The 27,720-nt window shown below is 40.4% G+C and overlaps 1 protein-coding gene across 3 annotated transcripts in view; it reads right to left on the reverse strand.

Annotated features, from left to right (window-relative positions):
• Positions 1–27,720, reverse strand: part of LOC133537626 (MAM domain-containing glycosylphosphatidylinositol anchor protein 1) — a 569,362-nt gene that overhangs the window by 467,875 nt on the left and 73,767 nt on the right. The gene's annotated exons all lie outside the window — the stretch shown is intronic.

Genomic DNA, 27,720 nt, shown 5'->3' on the forward strand with positions numbered 1-27,720 from the left:
TAATAAATATAATACTTCTTACCATTAATGCGACTTCTTGAACAGGTGCGATAGAAAATGGATGGTTGGATTAAAATACATGAGAATGTTTTATAATTTGAACGTTATTTTCACCACTGTGATTACCACCGGAATTATTCATTACTTATCGTGTTAAGCAATGCCAGCTAAGATTTATCTGAGAGCCAGATGCAGTCATCAAAAGAGCCACGTCTGGCTCTAGAGCCATAGGTTCCCTACCCCTGATCTAGAGTCTAGACTTAAATTTTTTGATAAAAGACGGGAAAAAATGTTCAGTGGTACCTCAACTTTTGAGCTCAAAATCAGATCCACGACCGAGCTTGTAAGTCAAAATATTCCTATCTCAAATCGGCCCTGCCCATTGAAATGAATTCAAATCAATTCAATCCGTGCTTGGGTCCCTTTAAAACGGTACGATTTAAACACTCAAAAGGCAATACAAACTTTTAAAGAAGAAATATTTTATCAATAACAGTAAGTCGGGGTACTCGTAAGTTGAGGTACGGCTGTATTTTAGTTGTTCAGCCACTGCATTGGCAATGAAATACAAACAAATTGACAACACCCCAAACAAAAACAAAAAAACATTCAAGGCGAATGTTCTGCGCAATTATAAACTGAAAAAAATATCAAACTATGTGTTTGTTGTTTTTTACTTTTGCAAATATTTAATTTTACAATGCTTTATAATTTTGTTTGGAATTGTTCTCCCCCAAACACTTTATATATATATATATATATATATATATATATATATATATATATATATAATGTTTGTTTTGTTTGCATTTATAAAAGAAAAACAATTGAAATACAAATATACACAACTAAATAGCACTTTATGAAACTGGAAAACAAATGCAAATGTTAATTTTACTATGTAATTGTAAAAATACTTGAATAATTGATATTTGGACAATCATCTATTTATTCAGAATTGTCCAAGTCTCAGTCGTGATGAATCGAATAATCTATCATATTTCCCACACCTAATCAAAGGGCACAAAATCTAAGCTCAAGTGAGTCACTCATTGTTTTTACTTTTTAACTCCCAGCTGTTGTCACTTCGTTGCCTCTCTTTAATATTCCTCTCCGGAAAATATACATTCATCCAAGCTGAGAAAATATAATATTCACCCAAACTCCATCTCAGCTAAAAACACTGTCATACTTAAGATTGTTATAAAATAACATAAAGTTGTGCACTGATGTATGTACCAGAAAAAACTATGAAAACTGTATATTACACGGCCTACCAAACAGAGATGAAGTGTGAACAAAAGAAGTAGCAGTGGAATGCATTTCTATAATACTATACTGTATGTAAGTTTCAAATCAATGTGCTGTTTGCTATTTATACACTGAGCGATGACTAATGCAATAAAAATATTGGTTGAATCACTCACAGTGGCACATATCACATATATAATAAACACACCTTTCTTTACCTTCATGTTATCTTTGGTATATCTTTCCAAAGATGCCATTTGGACCGAAGCATTGTCCTCTGTCCTAATAATTTCCAAAAATGTTTTTGTTCTGACATCATTGCTATTTCTCTGGGAAGAAAACACAAGCTTGACCACATTAGCTATACAAACTGTGAAATGCACTCTGTGGCTAAATGTATTACAAAGGCAGTGATTCATCAACGATGTGTTATTTAACAGCACATATTAAATATTCACCGGCAGCTGAGAGCAGGCAAACTGAAAAAAAAAAATCTCTGACGGTGGCTGGTGGTTTATTGTGAGATATTTTTTTTAGAAACATGAGAGAAGATAAAGGAAACATAGAAATAAAACATTTAAATTCCAGACTAGGTAAATGCATAAAGTACACAGCAATCTAGACAGTGATACTGTATTTTCAATTGTGCTCTGTCATTGTCTGATGACTAGTAAAGTGTGTACTGTACCCCGCCTTGAACTTAAAGTCAGCTAGGTCAGGCTCCAGCTAAAATGGTAGAAAATAAGTGAATGAGTTGCCCATAAAACATCATACTAAAGATGTACGGAGCCTGATCATGGGATCAGATCGGGGGCCGATAATTGCCTTTTATAATGGTTAGCAGTCGGCTGTTGTGATGCCGAGAACATCCGTTCTTTACAGCAGCTGTGTTCCAGTGTTTTCGTGGTGAAAGATGGTACTCACGTGAAAGAATATTTTTTAAAAAGAATGCTCGCTTAAGGGGACAAAATTAAATGCTTGGGTTCCTTGTTAAAGGCATGCAGAAGTTGAATTAAAGGAAGGTGCGTGTCTTGTCAGAACACCGGCTCCAATGTAGGAGCAAGCAGCAACGAACAGTGCGAAAACGATTCGATGCAATCCGATGCAGATGAAAAGCTTTGCATGGTGAAAAGAAAATTAAATGTATCATGTCAGAACAATGTCATGTGATTATTTTTTTAAATAGACACATACAAAACAGGCAATGCCTGCATTAATTATGAGCGAATAGTAGAAATATAGACTTCAAGGTATTGCAATCCATAAACTTGAAGAAAAGAAGATGAAAACAAAACACTTCTGCAAATGCTAGGTGTTTACTTTTGTTTGTTCAGGTAGCAACAATTAAATACAGAAAAATAAAGCAACAAAGCTGTGCATCAAGTAGAGGTGTTATAACACCAGAGTAACACAAGTACAAATTACAATTAAGTGCCAGCGTGTAAAAAAAAAAAAACAGCTCCAGCGCAGAAGCTCAAATACTTAATTTGTTTAATATTTCTAATGCATTAAAAAATACATCCGTCATGTTTTTCATTATGATTGTAAGCGACAGGCAACCTTTAAAAAAAAGTGCAGTTACCCCTCATGTGGCGTTCACCTGAAAATATGAATGATGATGAATCACTTCTTGGTTAAGGCTTAACCTGTAAGACGCACACATTTGTTACACAGTCTGTGATCTCATATAGAGGTGGCCATCTTTGCTTCAAAACAGAAATTTTTACACCCGTAATATATACACACACACATACATACATACATACACACATACATATATATACATATATATAGCTATATATATATTAGAGATGCGCGGATATGCAATTATATCATCCGCAACCGCGTCACTAAAGTCATCATCCAAACGCCATCCACCCGAACCAACTTTTTATCAAAGCCACAACCTCCCGCCACCCACCCGTTGTTATATATCTAATATAGACGATGCAAGGCATTAGTGAGGTTAGACAGTGTAACTCCCTCCAAATAGCACAGACACAATTGCTTTCTTGAACTGATTTATTTAAAGGCTTCCTTTCCCTTCAAATTCACCGTGAAAACTGTTATAAATAAAGCATGTTACAAACGTAAAAATAATAACATGCACAGCATGTGGATCAAACATTTTACCAAGCAAAATACCAACAAATGAAAAAGAAATACCTCGTTGGCCATACCCGGAAGTAGCTTCCTTACATCCGTCGACAGACCAAACAAGACACTTCAAAATAAAAGTATGCCCACAAACTGTTTCAAAGAGTGCAGCTCTTTTTTCGTATGTGGGTAACAACATTTAACTATTTATAATGGTTGATTTCTATAGGCTAGTAAGGTAAAGTGTTGTACCTGACAAGTTTGTTTGGGCTACCTTGCTTCTGCAGCCTTCATCAGAAGTGTATATATATATATATATATACACAGACAGAGAGAGAGAGAGAGAGAGAGAGAGAGAGATGAAAATATATACATACACATATAAAGATATATACATACCTATATATATATATATATATATATATATATATATATATATATATATATATATATATATATATATATATATATATATATATATATATATATACTGTATATATATGGGCTTCACGGTGGGAGAGGGGTTAGTGCGTCTGCCTCACAATACGAAGGTCCTACAGTCCTGGGTTCAATCCCAGGCTCGGGATCTTTCTGTGTGGAGTTTGCATGTTCTCCCCGTGCATGCGTGGGTTCCCTCTGGGAACTCCGGCTTCCTCCCACTTCCAAAGACATGCACCTGGGGATAGGTTGATTGGCAACACTAAATTGGCCCTAGTGTGTGAATTTGAGTGTGAATGTTGTCTGTCTATCTGTGTTGGCCCTGCGATGAGGCAGCGACTTGTCCAGGATGTTCCCCGCCTTCTGCCCAATTGTAGCTGAGATAGGTGCCAGCGCCCCCCGCGACCCCAAAAGGGAATAAGCGGTAGAAAATGGATGGACGGATATATATATATATATATATACAGTATATATATTTGTATATATACAGTATATATATATAAATGACATTTACTATTTATCCTTATATATACATATATATATTTGGGAAAAATTACAAGACTACTTCATCTCTACAGAACTGTTTCATGAGGGGTTCCCTCAATCATCAGGAGATTTTCTCCTGATGATTGAGGCAAAAAAACAGGCCCAGAGCATAATATTACCACCACCCAGTTTGACGGTTGGAATGATGTTCCTGGGATTAAAGCATCACCTTTTCTTCTCTAAACATATTGCTGGGTATTGTGGCCAAACACCTCAAGTTTTGTTTCATCACATGAACAAATATAAGACCTTCTGGAGGAAAGTTCTGTGGTCAGATGAAACTAAAATGTAGGACAAGCTAACCAACTAAATCGGTTTTGCGTCTCAGTATATTTTGTAAGCCTTCTAAGGCTACTACAAACTGGGCTTATTAGCTGAATACGGCTATCGCTAGCAAGCATGTCCAAGGCATCTAGAAATTTAGAGATATTTAGTTTATATAAACAAGGACAATACATATATTAATGAACATTTGACATGTAAATATGTGAGATTATAGCCATTGGCTAATTTCCATCTCTCGTCCCCTGGCAAAATGATGTTAAAATTAAAGTTACAAAGTTACTCTGCTCTAAGGATTTTAAATTTGATAAGTCTACAAAATGTGTTGAAGAAAGGCTAAAGAAGGCTATAAATTATTTTGCAACACACAAAATACAAAGAATACACTTGGCTTGGACGAAGGAGAATGAAGGAGCATTGACGAACCACACCGCACAGGGTGAACAAACTGGAAGCTACTAAATAAAAATGTTACTAAATCAATCAATCAATCAAAGTGTATTTATACAGCCCTTAATCACAAGTGTCTCAAAGGTCTGCACAAACCACAACGACATCCTCTGCTCAGATCTCACTACAGGGCAAGAAAAACCCAACACAATGGGATACAATGAGGGACCGGGAATAACGCAATCAGTATAAAATGGACCCCAACGGCCACGTTATATCGGACTTTGAGTGTAGTTCTTTTTGTAAAGACGTTTTTCCCGATGACGGACATATTTTTCAAACAATATTGCTCACATTGTACAGAACTGTGCTTGTTTGTCCCCTAAAAGTGTGTACCAAACTGTGAGGTGTATTTACACCCTAAAGTTGCATTGGGTGCATTGAGATGCGTGAGAAATTCCGAGTCCATCCGTGTCATGGGAGTCAAATTTTGGTGAATGATGACAGCACAAATGTCTGGTGTCTATCTCAGATAAGCAATAGCACAGGTAACATGGTAGCCATGCATGTTTAAAAAGTTGCAGATGTTTGTTTTCTGCAATTCAAGAACAATTAATTACACAAACAACACATGACTGGATGTAGGTGACGCCCTTAATCGACCACAACCCATACAATAACGCAATGTTGATCAATTAACAATGTCTCAAATTCATATATAACAGAGGCAGAGTTAATTATTCCACTGGATGTAACTTTAGAACACATATCTAAAAGCATCAGCCCCTGAGAGCTCTCATCTTGTCATTCCAATACCTCTGTAGTTTCAGTCTTCGGTAGACAAGTGTGTGTATGTGTGTAAAATAACAACTGATTCTTTTGAAGTCTACTCTATCCTGTTGTTGTCAAAGTGGAATAGGAATGTTGAAAGCCAGAAAAGTGTCTCCTAATTGGCTGAGAGACGTTCTGACTGAATTAACAGAAGTGGGTAGCAGCACGATTGATGCAGAGAGTCTGATTCTACTCAATGTGAGCGTCAATCCAATGAGATACAATACAATAATGTGCCTTAATAATGACAATTTTACTCAGTTGTGATTGGCATTGTCAATGAGCTTATTAACGTAACATAAAATTGAACATTTTATTGCACTGTGTCACACAGGTCATTTTTACCCTTTCATAGATAACCAAAATAGTGGACACATTTGTAAACGTAAAAAATGTGATATGGTGAGAATGGATTTTAGTGCATCATAACCCCAAGATGAATGAGTGAACAAAAGACGAGACATTCCATATTATTCCTCCATGCACATCAGCAGTGACGGAGTAGCAGGCTGCATGCTGTTTAGGTCACGTAATTTGCATCCAGCCATTGCCATCATAAAGCAAACAGTAAGACTTGTAGATAGAAAAAGAAGAAACATGGAAGAGAAGAGAGAAGAAGTGTAAAACGAGCAACGTTCTGTCACTGAGTGAAATGCCACCCGGTCTGTCACATATCTCTACAATATTAATTACACTGTGCCACACTGCTAAATAATGAAACAGTCCTATTTAACCAAACTGAATTATTTAGACGCTGCTTGGCCTCGTGTATATAACCGGATCAATAAGCAGCGAGGCAAAGGTAATAAAATTCCAAAGGAAACCTAGAGGAGAATGATGGGACTCGCCAGCATTTACGGCTAAGACATTGTTCAGGGCAGGTGTATTGAGAAATAAGCTTTACAATTAGCATGGTTGACTAAAGATGATCTAAAACATATGTACAGTAGTGAAATCAAATATCGATAACTTCAACTTCTTATTTTATTTTGGATGTTTTTTACTACAATACAACTGGTACTGAGGCAAGAACAATATCATTTTTACAAGCATCCAGTTTAATGCACACCATACAGTTCCCAATTGGTTGACAAATGTGTTGTGTTTTTCTTTAAAAGCCATTGGTTCTTGTTTTAACAGGGAAAAACTCGAAAGATATGCTAATAATTGTTAGTGATTTAAAGCTTGACTTCCTTAGTCAGCTTGTGTGAGATTGTATTCACAATCAACCAGAATCTTGTTTTGACGATCAAAAGAAAGTCTGACCATCAAGAGAATACTTGGAGAACTATGACCAGTTGACAGCTACCAATTCAATACTTGGGTTTGGTGCGCTGTACAAAAATACACAATGTGACACCAAGATTGTGTCTAGTTCTTGGTCCAGGACTTAACATGCACATTGGCCAAGTGCTGAGAGAGGAAACAAGGTTGAGCCATTAGTGACATTGTGCTTCTACTGAATGCTTGTTTGTGTTCAACATTTTGGATGCTTTGGTAAGCACAGCCCAGTTTGAGCAGCAGAGTTTGTGTGTGTTGGCTGGACACGAAAATCCTCTACCTGACTAATCACCCCTGCCTTTCACAACTCTCTAAGAAATCGATGTAGGCAAAAAGTTAAAATACCTCATTTAGAAATAAATCACACAGTAAATAATTGTAAAGTGTTGCCTGCGATGCAGTTGTGGGGTTCGGTTGGAAAAGATTTACTCACCCAGGAAGAAGGAAGAGCCCTAAAGGCTAGGGAACTTGTTCACCACAGTATTCTGAATTGATGCCTTTGCCTGGCTCTAAATATCTCTATATAAATCAGGCCTGGGCAAATATTTTGACTTGGGGGCCACATTTAGAGAAAAAAATGTGTCTGGGGGCCGGTATATCTATTTTTAGGAACATTATTACTAAACAATTATGACTGATTGAATGCTAAAAACTTTATGACAGACCGCCTTAAAAAAAGGAACAGATTTTTTAAATTTTTCTATGAATGATACAACATTGAATATTGACAACATATGAATGTCACACCTCCTTTCGATCGACATATTTTACAATCAAGTGAAACCCAAAAAAAATGCAACAAACAGTGAATTATGAATGCGAAGAATACACAATAAACCCACTTACAATCCGATGTATCACATATTTTCTGAATTTCCCCCAGGGATCAATAAAGTACTTACTATTCTATTCTATATATCACTAAGCTTTAGAACTTTGTTGTGAAAATCTCCTTCCGCGTCTGTGGGAACGCTTCCTGCCCACACTGCTTGGTGCCTCGTCTGAGGTGCTGTGACGTAGATTACCATAGCAACTAATTAGATGTCCATAGTAACTAATTAGATTGCCATAGTAACTGGTATATCATCCATAGGAGCAGATTACTGCACATCATAATGGCAGCTACACTTTCCATCTTAAAGATCTAAAAAAAATATTTGGGAATGTCCGGCGGGCCAGTTTGAAAAGCTCAACAGGCCGCATGTGGCCCCCGGGCCTTAATTTGCCCAGGTCTGATCTAAATCAAAGGCAATTAAATAAAGACTGTCCATAAGCAAGCATATTTGCAAGAACATCCTGAAGCGCTAACAGTAAAGCCATTTGTCCAATATAAAGCCTGAAGAAAACCATTAGAGGAAAAAGAACAACAACCAATGACAAATGGTGTCAGAAGTGAGAGGGCAGGTTAAGCTATCAATAGCCTGGGTCACCTTCTGCATGTCATCACTAAGGTTATGTACACATTATGGTTCCTATCCCAGGCTTTATGATCAGACGGCATGGTTTTCAACCAAAATTATCTAATTCAAGTACTCAACAAGTTCTGTAAAAATTGTGTCAGAAAAAGGGTGCTCAGCTGGGAGGCCAGCATCTGGACAGGTGACTCAATTAAGTCCCAATAACTGGAAAAAGTATTGTACTTGGTCGGGCTACAACAGACCTATTTGCAATTTTTCTCTTCAAAAATTGTGATTTTTCAATTTCATTTGCAATTTTTAAAATGTAAACATGAAAATGCATAAAAGTGCGAAAATAACACGAGAAGAAATAAATGTTTCTTTGGACTGTAAATCAACATATTATTGTCTTATGGTGCCACACATTACAACAATATTCAATAATTTAATAAAAAAAATATTTGGCTCTATGTACTCAGAACTGTTGTCTACATCAGACTTGGGCAAATTAAAGCCCGGGGGCTGAATGCGGCCCGTTAAGCTTTTCAATCTGGCCCGCCGGACATTCCCAAACAGTTTTTTTTAGATATTTAAGATGGAAAGTGTAGCTGCCATTATGATGTGCAGTGATGTTTTCTAATGACCGTAAGTCTTGAACTAAGTATTTCAATGGTTGTAATCTGCATTTTTGCATGATATACTAGTTACTATGGTCATCTAATTAGTTACTATGGCAATCAAATGAGTTACTATCGTAATCTAAGTCACAGCAGCTTAAATCAGGCACCAAGCAGAGTGGGAGAGGAGCGTTTCCACAGAGTGTTTCCAGAGCGGCCAGCCTGAAATGTGGGTGTCAGGGACAGACATGGAAGGAGATTTTTACAACAAAGTTGTAAAGCTTAGTGATGTATCCGATATACCAGATTGGAGGTGGGTTTATTTCTTACCCTCCGCGTTCATATTTCGCTGTGTTTGTTGCATTTTGTTTTGTTCGCTTCATTGTAAAATATGTTGATAGGGAGGGTGAGTGACGTTAATATGTTGTCAATATTCAGTGTTTTATCCTTCATAGTTAATATTGTAAATCCCACAATTTTTATTTTCATGTACATTCTGGGTGTCTTATTCAGTTAAAAAAATAAAATATAAAAAATTCCATTCCTTTTTTTTAAATATTGTCTGTCATAACGTTTTTAGCATTTAATCAGACATTATTGTGAGGTTTTGTATTAGTGTTCCTAAAAATCAGATACTCCTACCCCCAAACACATTTTTTTCTCTAAATATGTCCCTCAAGTCAAAATAAGTGCCCAGGTCTGGTCTACGTCATGCTCTTGAGCCGAAGAAATAACAAATAAAATTAGACAGTGATTATAATGTACTTATACTATATAAAATAATGCAAGTAACCATGTAAAAGGATATACACTTGTATATATGGGACGGCGTGGCGCAGTGGGAGAGTGGCCGTGCGCAACCCGAGGGTCCCTGGTTCAAATCCCACCTAGTACCAACGTCGTCACGTCCGTTGTGTCCTGAGCAAGACACTTCACGCTTGCTCCTGATGGGTGCTGGTTGGCGCCTTGCATGGCAGCTCCCTCCATCAGTGTGTGAATGTGTGTGTGAATGGGTAAATGTGGAAGTAATGTCAAAGCGCTTTGAGTACCTTGAAGGTAGAAAAGCGCTATACAAGTACAACCCGTTTATCATTTATTTATTTATTTCTAATTACTGTAGAATTGTTTACATTGTACTGCCGTTTCTTTACTTTTTCTCCATTGTCCCACTCTCCCTTGTGGAGGGGGTCCGGTCCGATCCGGTGGCCATGTACTGCTCGCCTGTGTATCGGCTGGGGACATCTCTGCGCTGCTGATCCGCCTCCGATTGGGATGTTTTCCTGCTGGCTCCGCTGTGAACGGAACTCTCGCTGCTGTGTTGGATCCGCTTTGGACTGGACTCTTGCGACTGTGTTGGATCCATTATGGATTGAGCTTTCACAGTATCATGTTAGACCCGCTCGACATCCATTGCTTTCCTCCACTCCAAGGTTCTCATAGTCATCATTGTCACCGACGTCCCACTGGGTGTGAGTTTTCCTTGCCCTTATGTGGGCCTACCGAGGATGTCGTAGTGGTTTGTGTTGTGGTTTGTGCAGCCCTTTGAGACACTAGTGATTTAGGGCTATATAAGTAAACATTGATTGATTCATTGATCCTGTAATTGGAAGGTAAAAAACTTTTACTCATCCTAACTAAATAAACAAACAAAAAAATTAAAATGGACTCTCATTTTTTTAGGCAAAAACTTAACTTAGGTAAATATTGAACATCGCAAAGTGCATTTTTTTCTGTTCTCAGTTGGAAAAAGGAGATCGGACGTTGTCTTTTGGACTAAGTTCACACTGCAGGCCAAAGTGGCCCAAATCATATTTTTTTGAGATCTGATTTTTTTCTAACTGACTGTTTGCACTGCAAGTAAAATGTGATCTTTATCAAACTCCAGTGTAAATGCGCACAGGCCCCAGTGTGGCCCCAATCTGGCCACAACGTCACTTGGATTCACACTTTGATAAAGTGAAAAAAAAAGAAGTTGACCAAATTCCATAAATGAACAAGGAATGGCTACTTCTACTACAAAATAAAATAAATGTCGCCACAATAGATATGGTCGCCACACCTTAAAAACGAGTGTTGTTTTCTACGTGAAAATACCTCAAAGTATTAGAATGTATGAATGGATGTATATAGTGTAATATATTTTGGAGGTTTATAATAGTTTTATGGCTGTCAAGTAGAGCAGGCATGTACATCAGTTTGGATCAACGTTAGCTTTATATTTCAACTCACATGTAGCAAATACGCTATAGCGTCAATTCTGGTCCTTCAACAATCGCGGTGGCAGAGGGGTTAGTGCGTCTGCCTCACAATAAGAAGTTCCTGCAGTCATGGGTTCAAATCCAGGCTTAGGATCTTTCTGTGTGGAGTTTGCATGTTCTCCCCGTGAATGCGTGGGTTCCCTCCGGGTACTCCGGCTTCCTCCCACTTCCAAAGATATGCACCTGGGGATAGGTTGATTGGCAACACTAAATTAGCCCTAGTGTGTGAATGTGAGTGTGAATGTTGTCTGTCTATCTGTGTTGGCCCTGCGATGAGGTGGCGACTTGTCCAGGGTGTACCCCGCCTTCCGCCCGATTGTAGCTGAGATAGGCGCCAGCGCCCCCCGCGACCCCGAAAGGGAATAAGCGGTAGAAAATGGATGGATGGATATTCAAGTATTACATACACCCTATTATTTGCCCACTATTGACTACTGATGCACGTAAAATTTGGTCTTTAAAATGGACTTTGCTCACCGAAACCAAATGTTCCATCAATCTATTTTCTACCGCTTGTCCCTCTCAGGGTCGCGGAGGTGACTGAAGCCTATTCCAGCTGCACTCGGGTGCAAGGCGGGGTACACCTTGGACAAGTAGCCACCTCATCACAGGGCCAACACAGATAGACAGACAACATTCACACTCACATTCACACACTTGGGCTAATCCCTAGGTGCATGTCTTCGGAGGTGAGAGGAAGCCGGGGTACCCCAAGGGAACCCAAGCACACGGGGAGAACATGCAAACTACGCCATACCGCCACCGTATGGCGTAGCGCGGCCGTTCCAGAAACCTGAGGGTTGCAGGTTCGTTCCCCGCCTCTTGACATCCTAATTGCTGCCGTTGTGTCCTTGGGCAGGACACTTCACCCTTGCCCCCGGTGCAGCTCACACTGGTGAATGAATGATGAATGAATGATAGGTGGTAGTCGGAGGGGCCGTAGGTGCAAACTGGCAACCTCGCTTCCATCAGTCTACAAATGTAGCTTACCACCACCAGGTGTGAATGAATGATGCGTTCTCACTTCTCTGTGAGCACTTTGAGTATCTAATGATAGAAAAGCGCTGTATAAAATCTAATCCATTATTATTTATTAACTCCACACAGAAATACCCTGAGCCCGGGGATTGAACCCATAACCTTCTTTTTTGAGGCACCAGCACTAACCCCTCTTTCAACGTGCTGCAGAAACTGGAAGTTGTGATGACCTACCCATAGTTTGTTGCCATCACGTGATCAAGGCATTCCCTCTCGTTGGTCGGTGTTAATGAGCTCATATTGCCCGTCTGGTTTGAAGCTAAAATATTACCACAACGGGACATTTGGCTTTTTAATCATATTGTTTTTTTTTCCACCTAACTTTTGTTACTTTGCGGCACTATTCACTGGCGAGTCGTGAGTTGGGAGACTGTCTCTGCTTCCTGTGTGTGTAAAGCTGGCGCTTTGTCTACCAAGACAAAGCTTGTGAATGACTGAAAAGAAGGCTCACTGTGTTCAGTTTTTTTGACCGTTAAATAAACGCGCTCAGGTGCGGAGAGTGATGCAAAGAGTGAAATCTCTTTCTCCTTGTTTAAAAGTGATAGACAAACAAACGCGAGGCTCAGAACTTCTGGTTGGCAAACGTGTCTGGCTGCGTAAATCTCCTCTGAGTTTCTTTAAAAATTGTGATACAAATGGGTTGCTTACATGAGGCGCCATGCATGGTAAATGGGTTGTACTTGTATAGCGCTTTTCTACCCCTTTTTAAGGAGCCCAAAGCCCTTAGACAGTATTTCCACATTCGCCCATTCACACACACATTCACACACTGATGGCGGGAGCTGACATGCAAGGTGTTAACCAGGACCCATCAAGAGCAAGGATGAAGTGTCTTGCCCAAGGACACAACGGACGTGACTAGGATTGGTAGAAGGTGGGGATTGAACCTGCAACCCTCAGATTGCTGGCACAGCCACTCTACCAACTTCGCCACGCCGTCCCCCAAAAGGTGGAACCCTTAAGACAGGCGTCCTTTGTTGTATTCACCCCATTGATGGGTGAAACACAAGAAGGATTGTAACAGGGACGGCGTGGCGCAGTGAGAGAGTGGCCGTGTGCGACCCGAGGGTCCCTGGTTCAAATCCCACCTAGTACCAACCTCGTCACGTCCGTTGTGTCCTGAGCAAGACACTTCACCCTTGCTCCTGATGGGTGCTGGTTGGCGCCTTGCATGGCAGCTCCCTCCATCAGTGTGTAAATGTGTGTGTGAATGGGTAAATGTGGAAGTAGTGTCAAAGCGCTTTGAGTACCTTGAAGGTAGAAAAGCGCTATACAAGTACAACCCATTTATCATTTAACATGGTCTTTGCTTGCACATACTGTAGACTGGGTAAGTCAGCAAAAGAGAAAACTGCATTAAAAACGGTATTCCTTTAACGGGTGAAAAGTAAGGTACACGATAAGATGTGTATGTTTTTTTTTTAAAGAACAGAGAAAGGAGGAAGAAATGTTTTGGGCTTAAATATAAGCGCCAGATGAGAAATAGAAGTATTTTGATATAAATCACAGCTAACAAGGAGGGGGTAAGAGATACCACACTGACCAAAAAACAGCTTGCTTGCAAATCACATACACATAATGAAAGGAAACTAGCTAAAGGAAATAGGAAATTTTCATAAGCTTTTTTTGCATGTTCATCACTGGCTGGACCAAATACTGTATAGTGTACATTCGTGAGTATATGGAGCAATTACATCTCTACTTTCCACAATTGTCCTTTGTGAAGAACACATCCCTCTTTTCAATGTCTAAGAGTGAATCACCGTTAATTTAAGAATAAAAACACAGTTGTAAGCTTTGCTTGGAGCCACAACAAATCTTGCGCGTCTGGTTGCGTGTCTTTAGGGCCGTGTAAATTGATCAAGGGTCCGCTCAAGTGCAGCGTGCTAATGCTTAATGTACCAAAGGCAAGAAACCATCTACCAGCCTTCATTAAACGCTGGCGCACACCAAATGATGCTTGACTACTTCCTTAGGTTATATCTCTGTGCAAAATACACGCAATGCTTTTCTGTGTAATACGGTTAATCAGCTTATTAAATTCTCTGATGAAAGAGCTTCACAACATTAACTGGGATCAAGGCTTTTTTGTACGCAGCTCCTCTGGTCCAACCCCTTTTTCTTCTGAGGTACAGTGAGAGTTGGCGTAAAAATCTAATTATATCACTATTTTCAGGAAACTAAGCCTCCAATGGAAGGCAAAACTTACAATTTAGAATCTCTGTCAATGATCATATTATGCAGAACCTCAACTTAACTTTCAAGACAAGGCATGGGCACCAAAATCCAGTAACAGTAGTAACCAGACAGAAAAAAAGAAGTAGCTAGTGATGCCTCATTTTGGTCCTAAGTAAGTGAAGGCATAGCCAAGTGATTGAAGGTAATATTGTACAAGTAACATCTTTTTAGTGATGTAGTATGCCAACAGAAAAACGTTATTGCCAACTTTACCACACAGTGCTAGCCAGTAGCCAAAACAAAAACATAGCTAGTTGGGTACCGTTCACATTTGAACCGATACGGTACTGATTACAGGTACTCAACGGTACTAATTTTCTGTATTTTGTGTGTGTAAATAAATATTAATTGTTTTTGATTATACTTATTTTAATTTGTATTGCAACATTTGAAAAATATCTGATTATGATAACTGGTGTCCAGTTCTCATACAGTGGGGCAAAAAGTATTTAGTCAGCCACCAATTGTGCAAGTTCTCCCACTTAAAATGATGAGATAGGTCTGTAATTTTCATCATAGGTACACTTCAACTGTGAGAGACAGAATGTGAAAAATAAATCCAGGAATTCAAATTGTAGGAAATTTAAAGAATGTATGTAACCGGTGGTCTTTTCCTCTGCGTTATGTGTTGTTTATGAAGACGACCGACACCATGGGTTTAACACAGAATACAATTGTCATCAAATACTTTGTGCCATCGTCGAGCCCCTCTCCCGTTATCGTAGACAAAAAGGGCGGGCAGAGTTACATACACAATAAAATAAAAACATACCTGATAACACAGAATACAATTGTCATCAAATACTTTGTGCCATCCATCCATTTTCTACCGCTTCGTCGAGCCCCTACACAAATATGATAATGAACAAGAAATGAATTAAAGTTCCTAACAAGACAACATATTTTCTGTCGTCGCATGGACGCCTACCTCTCCCGTTATCGTAGACAAAAAGGGAAGTTGGAGGGCGTGTCTAACGCATATAAAAAGACAGGTGTCACAGTAATTATTGCAGTAGGAGGGACAACGAGACAATGGTTCCACATTGACAAAACATCAAACAATATTCAGGTATTTACAAGGAACCTACATATTTTGTGTAATTATAACAATAATAAAACATTAGAAAATACATTATTTACAAGACGTAATTGACCCTGTTACATGTATTTATAAATTATGGTGGAAAATAAGTATTTGGTCAACCATTCAAAGCTCTCACTGATGGAAGGAGGTTTTGGCTCAAAATCTCACGATACATGGCCCCATTCATTCTTTCCTTAACACGGATCAATCGTCATGTCCCCTAAGCAGAAAAACAGCCACATAGCATGATGTTTCCACCCCCATGCTTCATAGTAGGTATGGTGTTCTTGGGATGCAACTCAGTATTCTTCTTCCTCCAAACACGACAAGTTGGGTTTGTACCAAAAAGTTATATTTTGGTTTCATCTGACCACATTACATTCTCCCAATCCTCTGCTGTATCATCCATGTATCCATTTTGGTATAAACTCAACTCGTCGTGTTTGGAGGAAGAATAATTCTGAGTTGCATCCCAAGAACACCATATCTACTGTGAAGCATGGGGTTGGAAACATCATGCTTTGGGGCTGTTTTTCTGCTAAGGGGACAGGACGACTGCCAAGCTAGGGAGGTAACGGGTCCCATTTTATAGTCTTTGGTATGACTCGGCCGGGGTTTGAACTCCCGACCTACCGATCTCGGGGCAGATACTCTAATCAGAAGGCCACTGAGCAGGTCGTGATCTAATTTAAATTTAATGGATTTTTCCTAAGCCCAAGTGCAACCCTTTAACGAATGTTTGTGGAAAGTTGTTCTGCAAACTTGAGAAGGGGGAACATAATATAAAAATGATGGCAACTGTGCAAACAACTGTCCGTCACCTTGACGCTGTCGTCATCCCCTTAGAGCTAATTCTTTAGCGTCATCATTTGTGAGTACCGATAGTACACACCGTATGAGTCACACCGTATGAGAGAACACTGTAATTTAAATAAATTAGATTTTCCCTATGGACCTTTAGCAATCAATAAATCAAAGTTTACTTATGTAGCTCTTAATCACAAATGTCTCAAAGGGCTGCACAAGTCACAAAGAAATCCTCGGCTCAAATCCCATTTGGTTATCATTTAGGAATCATTTGGTGATTGAACCCCTAATTCCAACCCTTGATGCTGAGTACCAAGCAAATGAGGTAACGGGTCCCATTTTATAGGCTTTGGTATGACTCGGACGGGGTTTGAACTCCCGACCTACTGATCTCAGGGCGGATACTCTAACCACAAGGCCACTGAGCAGGTCGTGATCTAATCTAAATCTAATGGATTGTTCCTTAGCCCAAGTGCAACCTTTTAACAAATGTTTGTGGAAAATTGTTCTGCGAACTTGAGAACATGAATTCAACATAGCAACCCTGGGTCTGGTTCAATTTCTAGTTTTGTGTCCCTTGTGTAGCTGCAAAGGCTTATCGAGAGGAGAAGAAAAACTCTGAAAATCTCCCAATGCCTACTTTGTCCTTGAAAGCCTGATGCATGTTGAACACTTGCTGCAGTAGTGTAGTAAAAACATTACTTTCAGGTCAAAGTCATTAAAATGACAGGTTTTTTTGTTGTTGTTGTTGAAGCATTCACAACATACACATTGCTCTATATTGTACTACCCCACAGTCTCCACTTTGTCACTCTTCTCTTGCTGCCCTCAGTCCCCTTTTGAATAAAACAAAGCTAGAGCGGCCTTGCTTTACTCTATTGCATGTGTTTCAGTTATCATGGAGCACTAAATAGGTGATGTGTTGTAACCATGGCAGCAGTATGAGACACTAATCTATTCATTCCAAGCCAATACAGCATCAAATTTAATATGAAGTTGTTACTTTAAGGTTAAAATACACCAAAACTCCTGTCTCAAATAATTTTAACACCTGAAAAAATAGCGACTTAAAGGCCTACTGAAATGAGATGTTCTTATCTAAAAGGGGATAGCAGGTCCGTTCTATGTGTCATACTTGATCATTTCGCGATATTGCCATATTTTTGCTGAAAGGATTTAGTAGAAAACATTGACGATAAAGTTCGCAACTTTTGGTCGCCAATAGAAAAGCCCTGCCTTTACCGGAAGTATGTGCGCGTGATGTCACGAGTTGCAGGGCTCCACACATATTCACATTGTTTTTAATGGGAGCCACCAGCAGTAAGAGCAATTCGGACCGAGAATGCGACAATTTCCCCATTAATTTGAGCGAGGATCAAAGATTTGTGAATGAGGATATTGATAGTGAAGGACAAGAAAAATATATCTAATATTAAATAAATAAAAAAGCGACGGCTCCGGGCGGCGGCAGTGTGAGCGTTTCAGATGTAATTAGACACATTCACTAGGATAATTCTGGAAGATCCCTTATCTGCTTATTGTTTTAATAGGGTTTTACTGAGATTTCAAAGATTGTAAAAGATTTTAAAGACATACCTCGAGGTCGGATGGCTGCGGTGAACACGATGTGTCTCAGAGAGAAGCCGAGGAGCCAAGCTCACAGCTGCTGCAGGACGACGAATAATCCACTGATGTCTCTGGTACGATACATATCACAATTTCCCCATCCAAAAACATGCTGGTTGACGTAGAGAAAACATGTTCGCTTGACCGCTCTGTAATGCTTCACAACAAACAAAGAAACACCGGCTGTGTCTCGGTGCTAAAGACAGCTGCAATCCACCGCTTTCCACCAACAGCATTGTTCTTTATAGTCTCCATTATTAAATGAACAAATTGCAAAAGATTCAGCAACACAGGTGTCCAAAATACTGTGTAATTATACGGTTAAAGCAGACAAATTTTAGCCGCGAGTGGTGTAGCTGCTAATATTTCCTGACAGTCAGTGACGTCACGCGTACGCGTCATCATTCCGCAAAGTTTTCAACAAAAAACTCGCGGGAAATTCAAAATTGCAATTTAGTAAACTGAAAAGGCCGTATTGGCATGTGTTGCAATGTTAATATTTCATCATTGATATATAAACTATCAGACCGCATGGTCTGTAGTAGTGGGTTTCAGTAGGCCTTTAAATGAGCCACAAACACAACCGTTACTGTTATCTCTACCTCGCTTCTCTCCAGCGTGCCACATCACTGCAACCACAGGTTTGCTATGGCAGTTAACGAGACGTGTGAATATCCAAGTCACCGGCACAAGGAGCTTATGACTTTCCTACGAGGGGTTCACTCCAGCTGACAAATGGATTAACGGAAGCCCTTACCTCCACTTCCTCTGACGGATAAAAAAAAAAGCCTAGCCTGACTTATCCCCACGGTTTCCATGTAAACATATGACTTAATGCTAAGCACGCATTCGTAACACTAGTCCATATTCCCAAATACTTCACAAATGACCAATCCTTGTCTTGTTTGGTAAATGTGAGTTAATAGGTTTACAATAAGACGTTCTTTCCTCACATATGACACAATATATCCAAGTTCCGTAGTAGTTTTGAGGTGGCTAAAGCTAGTAATAGCAGGAAAATATATAAATAATATCTGGAACAAACAGATTACAATGACACACCTAAATTAATCTTAATACAGTAAAACTAAAGTAACTTCAGAATTTTGGGTATCATATTACTTGCAGGTAACTTTGCTAGCACAATAAGCTAACTTAAAACGACAAAGTAGCACATTAGTCTTTAACATTTTAAAAGTATATAGCATGTAGAAATTGATAAATATATTGTATACTGTACTTACCTTATTGGCAACACTAGTTTATACAACAGGATTTTATACACAATTATGTTTGAGTAATTCATCACTGAAGTACACTTAAACATCTCCCTTCAATAAACCAAGTGCAACTAAGAAAAGGGACCCAAATTCAACAAAAGTTTTAAATATTGGTTCCCCCTAATGAAAGAAATGGGACAAAAACTACACACATGAATTATTAAAATAGATTACAGCTAAATGCAATTTAAAAAAAAAAAAACATCCAGTGCATCGTTAAATAAATTAAAAAAAAAGCCTAAATAATTTAATTAACATTTTAAACGCTGTGCTATATCAAATTGTACATGTATTTATTGATGTAATATACAATAACATAGATGTAAAAACAAATACAAATACAATATATTTATATATGTAGATTTCTATTTAAATGTGCAAAAATTTAAAATAAAAAAGTTACATCCAAAAAAGTAATTAGTACCTGTATGATAAATCAAATGTTTTTATGCAAAACACGATTAATAAAGAAAATGTCTTTAACATTTTAAATGATTTACCAGTTTATATAAAATACATGATTGGAATTTTAATTAAACAACACATTAAAAAAAAGTAATTTATCGAGCATTTCGGAGAATACATTTCTACATAAGTTTTCCAAAAATATATAGAATACATCCATCATACATAAAATATGAAATATATTTTAAAAAATCTAAACATTTTAAGAAATGAATAAAGATATAAATACATAGAAAGAGATATAAATACATAGAAAGACTACTTTAATTGGAATCTTAAAATATTTCTTGTATAAAAGGAGGCACTGGAATGCTACTAGACTAGAGTAAAAACTATGAAGAAAAGGGCAAAAACATCACGGCATACTAAGTAGAAAAGTCATGCAAGATTCAGACACTATTAGATGGAGTAACTGTTTGTGTAAAAAAAAGTGCCAGAAAATGAAACACGGTTACGTGTGAACCTTAAAAACAAAGCAGTAAAAAACTAATTCTATAATAAAAACTCAAACGAAACTTATTTTTAACTTGTATCCTTTTCTAAGTTTCTTTTAGACGAACAGTTTTTGACAATTTCTTTCTGTGATTACAACCAGGATTACAATGCAGATCTTGTACTTTGCGTACAGCCCTGCAATATTTTTTGGGGGGCCCATTTTTCAAGAGTAAGCACATGTTAAATGACATGTAATAAATAATTTACCACAAACATATTCCCAGCCGCTTCCTGCCCTATTACTGATAAGAATACAGTAACAATGTTCCCGCTGCTGGCTCCTGTGGTGCACAACACTACTGCTTGTCTTGAAAGGCAATGGCATTACACTAACATCCAATCATGATCACAGTTGAACTAGGGTGTTTTATGAATGTTTGTTATTTTGCACTAAAAATTTATAATTATTGAACAATTTCATTCCTATGAATTAGTTTTAGTACAAAGCAGGCATCAAATTAAACTCAAGTCTGATTACAAAAGTATGAAAAATATTTTAGATAAACAAAAATCCAAAACCAGTGAAGTTGGCACGTTGTTAAAAACAGGATACAATTATTTCAAAATCTTTTTCAACTTTTATTCAATTGAATAAACTGCAAAGACAAGATACTTAACGTTCAAACTGGAAAACTTTGTTATTTTTTTCCAAATATTAGCTTATTTGGATTTTGATGCCTGCAACATGTTTAAAAAAAGCTGGCATAAGTGGCAAAAAAGACTGAGAAAGTTGAGGAATGCTCATCAAACACTTATTTGGAACATCACACAGGTGAACAGGCTAATTAGTAACAGGTGGGTGCCATGATTGGGTATAAAAGCAGCTTCCATGAAATGTTCAGTCATTCACAAACAAGAATGGGGCGAGGGTCTCCACTTTGTGAAACAAATGCGTGAGCAAATTGTCGAATAGTTTAAGACCAACATTTCTTAACAAGCTACTGCAAGGAATTTAGGGAGTTCACCATCTACGGTTTGTAAAATCATCAAAACATTCATAGATTCTGGAGAAATCACTGCAGGTAAGCGGCAAGGCTGAAAACCAATTCCAAACGTGACTGTTGTTAAAAGGAAAAGCCATGTAACACAGTGGTAAAAATGCCCCTGTGCCAACTTTTTTGCAAGATGTTAATTATTAGTTAATGATTATTTGCAAAGAAAAATAAGTTTCTCAGTTTGTACATTAAATATATTTTCTTTGCAGTCTATTCAATTGAATATGAGTTGAAAAGGATTTGCACATCATTGTATTCTGTTTTTGGTTACTATTTATACAACATGCCAACTTTATTGGTTTTGGGTTTTGTAAATAAAACAGTGTGAAATAATATTAGATAAAATTCAGCTTGGGGTCCCAGCTTGATTACAACAAGCGCCTCATTCTGACCACCATTACTTCCAGTCTGCTTGCAAACCTCAGCAGTCAATGTGCTGAATTATTCACATTTAATTCAAGCAAAACAAGAAGCAAACGCTCATTTTTTTACATTACAGCAAAGCTTGAGTTAACTTTACATCAGCATGAGGATTAATATGTGTGTTTATAAATGTATGCATGTGTTTCTGTTTGTGGGTTTAATAGCCTCTTGCTTTTCCTCCTTGTACGCCTTGGCGAAGTGTTTAAGCGGAGCGCACAGATGAATAATGAGGCTATTACAACCACAGCGGCCCACAGAGCATTGTATGCTTCCATTCAATACTCATGTGCTGGTGTGTTTGTGGTTGTGTACATGTGTGTGAAAGTTTGCACTCTAAGTCGTTTGTGTGTTTTCATAGTCAATAGACCTGATGGACCCCTGCTCTCCATTTTCCTGCCATGAAACACCCCTGCTGGAACATCTGAGGTCATTTATTATTCAGTTTATAGTAAGGGTCCTGTGGAGAATTATTCCGCATGTGTGCGTGTCTTTGTGTACAATCACATGTGTCAGATGTTGGAAAATTAACTTCATAAAAGCATGTTTCCACAGGACCAGTTGTGTTTCTTCAAGAAAAATAAATGTTCTTCAATGTAAACCTAAACTTTACAAAGTTTTAGCTGACTGTCATTTTAATCAAACGTCTTTCAGCTATTCTCAGCAAGCAGTTGGATGGTTTGCAAAATACCTCACAAGTAGAACTCAGGCTGTTCAGATAGAAGGTTCCTCCTCAAACGTACTGCAAATGAAAAAGGGTGTCCCTCAAGGTTTTGTGTTGGGCCCCCTGTTATTCACTATTTACATAAATAATCTAAATATTCCGAACTCAACTTTCCATTCCTCTGCTGATGATTCTGTCATATACTGCACAGCACCAACACCTGTTGAGGCCTTTAAATATCTACAACAGGGGTGTCAAACTCAAATACGGAGTGGGCCAAAATTTTAAACTGAACAAAGCCGCGGGCCAAGGTTGAACAAATTAACCTTTTAATAGGGACCCAAACAAGTTTTGCATTGAATATTGAACAAGCGAGACTTATATAACTTTATAGTGACATGCAAAATCGAGTTTCAAATAATACTAATAATTTAAAAATAGCAATGGCTTATCAAATCAAATTTAAATAGAAATTGAATGCCTCTTTTCTATTTGCAGCCTTCTCAGGTAAATATCAAAATAAACTTTTCCCACGGGCTAATAATACATTTTTATATTGTAGCGTCCAGGAAGAGGTAGTGCTGCAAGAGGTTCTGCGTATTTGTTCTGTTGTGTTTATGTTGTGTTACAGTGCGGATGTTCTCCCGAAATTTGGTTGTCATTCTCGTTTAGTGTTGGTTCACAGTGTGGCGCATATTTGTAACAGTTTTAAAGTTGTTTATACGGCCACCCTCAGTGTGACCTGTATGGCTTTTGACCAAGCTTGCATTGCATTAGCGTGTGTGTGTAAAAGCCCCATATGTATGTGACTAGGCCGGCACGCTGTTTCTACGTAGGAAAAGCGGACGTGAGGAAAGGTTTTAGAGGACGCTTGAGGCAGTGCCTTTAAGGCACGCCCCCAATATTGTTGTCCAGGTGGGAATCGGGAGAAATTTGGGAGAATGGTTTCCCCCTGGTGATTTTCGGGAGGGGCACTGAAATTTGGGAGTCCATTCATCATCTTCCGCTTATCCGAGGTCGGGTCGTGGGGGCAGCAGCCTAAGCAGGGAAGCCCAGACTTCCCTCTCTCCCGCCACTTCGTCTAGCTCTTCCCGCGGGATCCCGAGGCGTTCCCAGGCCAGCCGGGAGACATAGTCTTCCCAACGTGTCCTGGGTCTTCCCCGTGGCCTCCTACCAGCTGGACGTGCCCTAAACACCTCCCTAGGGAGGCGTTCGGGTGGCATCCTGACCAGATGCCCGAACCACCTCATCTGGCTCCTCTCGACGTGGAGGAGCAGCGGCTTTACGTTGAGCTCCTCCCGGATGGCAGAGCTTCTCACCCTATCTCTAAGGGAGAGCCCCGCCACCCGGCGGAGGAAACTCATTTCGGCCGCTTGTACCCGTGATCTTATCCTTTCGGTCATGACCCAAAGCTCATGACCATAGGTGAGGATGGGAATGTAGATCGACCAGTAAATTGAGAGCTTTGCCTTCCGGCTCAGCTCCTTCTTCACCACAACGGATCAATACAACGTCCGCATTACTGAAGACGCCGCACCGATCCGCCTGTCGATCTCAAGATCCACTCCTCCCTCACTCGTGAACAAGACTCCTAGGTACTTGAACTCCTCCACTTGGGGCAGGGTCTCCTCCCCAACCCGGAGATGGCACTCCAACCTTTTCCGGGCGAGAACCATGGACTCGGACTTGGAGGTGCTGATTCTCATTCCGGTCGCTTCACACTCAGCTGCGAACCGATCCAGTGAGAGCTGAAGATCCCGGCCAGATGAAGCCATCAAGACTACATCCTCTGCTAAAAGCAGAGACATAATCCCGTGGCCACCAAACCGGATCCCCTCAACGCCTTGGCCGCGCCTAGAAATTCTGTCCATAAAAGTTATGAACAGAATCGGTGACAAAGGACAGCCTTGGCGGAGTCCAACCCTCACTGGAAACCTGTCCGACTTACTGCCAGCAATGCGGACCAAGCTCTGGCACTGATCATACAGGGAGCAGACTGCCACAATAAGACAGTCCGGTACCCCATACTCTCTGAGCACTCCCCACAGGACTTCCCGAGGGACACGGTGGAATGCCTTCTCCAAGTCCAAAAAGCACATGTAGACTGGTTGGGCAAACTCCCATGCACCCTCAAGAACCCTGCCGAGAGTATAGAGCTGGTCCACAGTTCCACGACCAGGACGAAAACCACACTGTTCCTCCTGAATCCGAGGTTCGACTATCCGGCGAAGCCTCCTCTCCAGTACACCTGAATAAACCTTACCGGGAAGGCTGAGGAGTGTGATCCCACAATAGTTGGAACACACCCTCCGGTCCCCCTTCTTAAAGAGAGGGACCACCACCCCGGTCTGCCAATCCAAAGGTACCGCCCCCGATGTCCACGCGATGCTGCAGAGTCTTGTCAACCAAGAGAGCCCCACAGCATCCAGAGCCTTAAGGAACTCCGGGCAGATCTCATCCACCCCCGGGGCCTTGCCGCCGAGGAGCTTTTTAACTACCTCAGCAACCTCAGCCCCAGAAATAGGAGAGCCCACCACAGATTCCCCAGGCACCGCTTCCTCAAAGGAAGACGTGTTGGTGGGATTGAGGAGGTCTTCAAAGTATTCCCTCCACCGATCCACAACATCCGCAGTCGAAGTCAGCAGAACACCATCCGCACCATACACGGTGTTGATAGTGCCCTGCTTCCCCTTCCTGAGGTGGCGTATGGTGGTCCAGAATCGCTTCGAAGCCGTCCGGAAGTCGTTTTCCATGGCTTCCCCGAACTCCTCCCATGTCCGAGTTTTTGCCTCCGCGACCGCTAAAGCTGCACACCGCTTGGCCCGTCGGTACCCGTCCACTGCCTCCGGAGTTCTATGAGCCAAAAGAACCCGATAGGACTCCTTCTTCAGCTTGACGGCATCCCTCACTGCTGGTGTCCACCAACGGGTTCTGGGATTACCGCCACGACAGGCACCAACAACCTTGCGGCCACAGCTCCAATCAGCCGCCTCGACAATAGAGGTTCGGAACATGGTCCACTCGGACTCAATGTCCCGCACCTTCCTCGTGACATGTTCAAAGTTCTCCCGTAGGTGTGAATTGAAACTCTCTCTGACAGGAGACTCTGCCAGGCGTTCCCAGCAGACCCTCACAATGCGCCTGGGCCTGCCAGGTCTGTCCGGCATCCTCCCCCACCATTGCAACCAACTCACCACCAGGTGGTGATCGGTAGAAAGCTCCGCCCCTCTCTTCACCCGAGTGTCCAGAACATGAGGCCGCAAATCCGATGACACAACTACAAAGTCGATCATGGAACTGCGGCCTAGGGTGTCCTGGTGCCAAGTGCACAAATGGACACACTTATGTTTGAACATGGTGTTTGTTATGGACAATCCGTGACGAGCACAAAAGTCCAATAACAAAACACCACTCGGGTTTAGATCCGGGCGACCATTCTTCCCAATCACGCCTCTCCAGGTTTCACTGTCGTTGCCAACATGAGCGTTGAAGTCCCCCAGTAGGACAAGGGAATCACCCGGGGGAGCACTTTCCAGTACTCCCTCGAATGTACCCAAAAAGGGTGGGTATTCTGAACTGCTGTTTGGTGCGTAAGCACAAACAACAGTCAGGACCCGTCCCCCCACCCGAAGGCGAAGGGAAGCTACCCTCTCGTCTACTGGGTTGAACTCAAACGTGCAGGCTTTGAACCCCTTGGCATACCTTCAAGTACCCCCACGGGTACGTGTACCCCCATTTGAGAAACACTGCTCTACGGTCCTTGATATCATCAAAAGTTTAAGAGAATTTGCAGAAATCACAGCATGTATGTGGCTAAGCCCGTGACCTTCGATCCCTCAGGCAGTACTACATCAAAACCCCACATCAGTGTGTGAAGGATATCATCACATGGGCTCAGGAACACTTCAGAAAACCACTGTCAGTAAGTACAGTTGGTCAGTACATCTGTAAGTGCAAGTTAAAACTTTACTAATCAAAGCGGAAGCCATTTATCAACAACACCCAGAAACGCCCCCGACTTCGCTGGGCTCGAGCTCATCTAATATGGACTGATGCAAAGTGTAAAGGTGTTCTCTGGTCTGATTAGTCCACATTTCAAAGTGTTTTTGGAATCTGAGGACAACGTGTCCTCCGGAGCAAAGAGGAAAAGAACAATCCAGACGGTTCTAGGCACAAAGTTCAAAGCCAGCATCTTTGATAGTATGGGGGTGTATTAGTGCCCAATGCAGGGGAAACTTACACATCTGTGAAGGCACCATTAATGCTGAAAGGTACATACAGGTTTTGGAGCAACTTATGTTGCCATCCAAGCAACGTTATCATGGACACCCCTGCTTATTTCAGCAAGACAATGCCAAGCCACGTATTACAATAGCCTGGCTTCATAGTAAAAGAGTGCGGGTACTAGACTGGCCTGCCCGTAGTCCAGACCTGTCTCCCTTCGAAAATGTGTGGCGCATTATGAAGCTTAAAATACCACAACGAGGACCCGTACATCAAGCAAGAATGGGAAAGAATTACACCTGAAAAGCTTCAAAAATTGGTCTTCTCAGTTCCCAAACGTTAACTAAGTGTTGTTAAAAGGAAAAATAAGTTTCTCAGTTGGGACATTAAAGTCTTTGCAGCTTATTCAATTGAATATAAGTTGAACTTTACTGGTTTTGAGTTTTGTATATATATATAAAAGCATATTATGACCTCTTTTCTACTGATTAAAATGTTCTAGTAATAAGTATAGAAAAAAACACAAAGCTTTTCCACATGATGACAAATGGTGACACTATTTTTAGAGGTGATGTTGTTGGATGCTGAGTGACATCAGTGTTACAGAACACAAAGGTCAGGCTGAAAAAGCATCTGATGACGCACATGTGGAATTCTCTAAAGAGTGTCCTTTCTCACTTTTCGCCTTGGAAGGTTGACTGAAACAAGCGGCGACTTTCTCTCGACTGACTCGACCGAGGTGGCATCCTCACGCTTGGAGGGAAGTGATAATGAGTGGTGCCGCTATAAACAGACTCCTCTCTGATTGACATTGTAATAATAATTTGATAGCATCATGTAATATTGATCTCCACGAGAGCTGTGTACCGAACAGCCGCGCTCAAGGACACATCAGCCGGTTGACAGACAGCCGCCATAGTACGCGCGCTCGTCAAGCGGGGCTGACATAAACCGTCAACTATATCTTTGGCGCAATTGTGAGAACGAGATTTCACT

This window comes from Nerophis ophidion, linkage group LG02 (assembly GCF_033978795.1).
Source record: "Nerophis ophidion isolate RoL-2023_Sa linkage group LG02, RoL_Noph_v1.0, whole genome shotgun sequence".
Classification (NCBI taxonomy): Eukaryota; Metazoa; Chordata; class Actinopteri; order Syngnathiformes; family Syngnathidae; genus Nerophis; species Nerophis ophidion.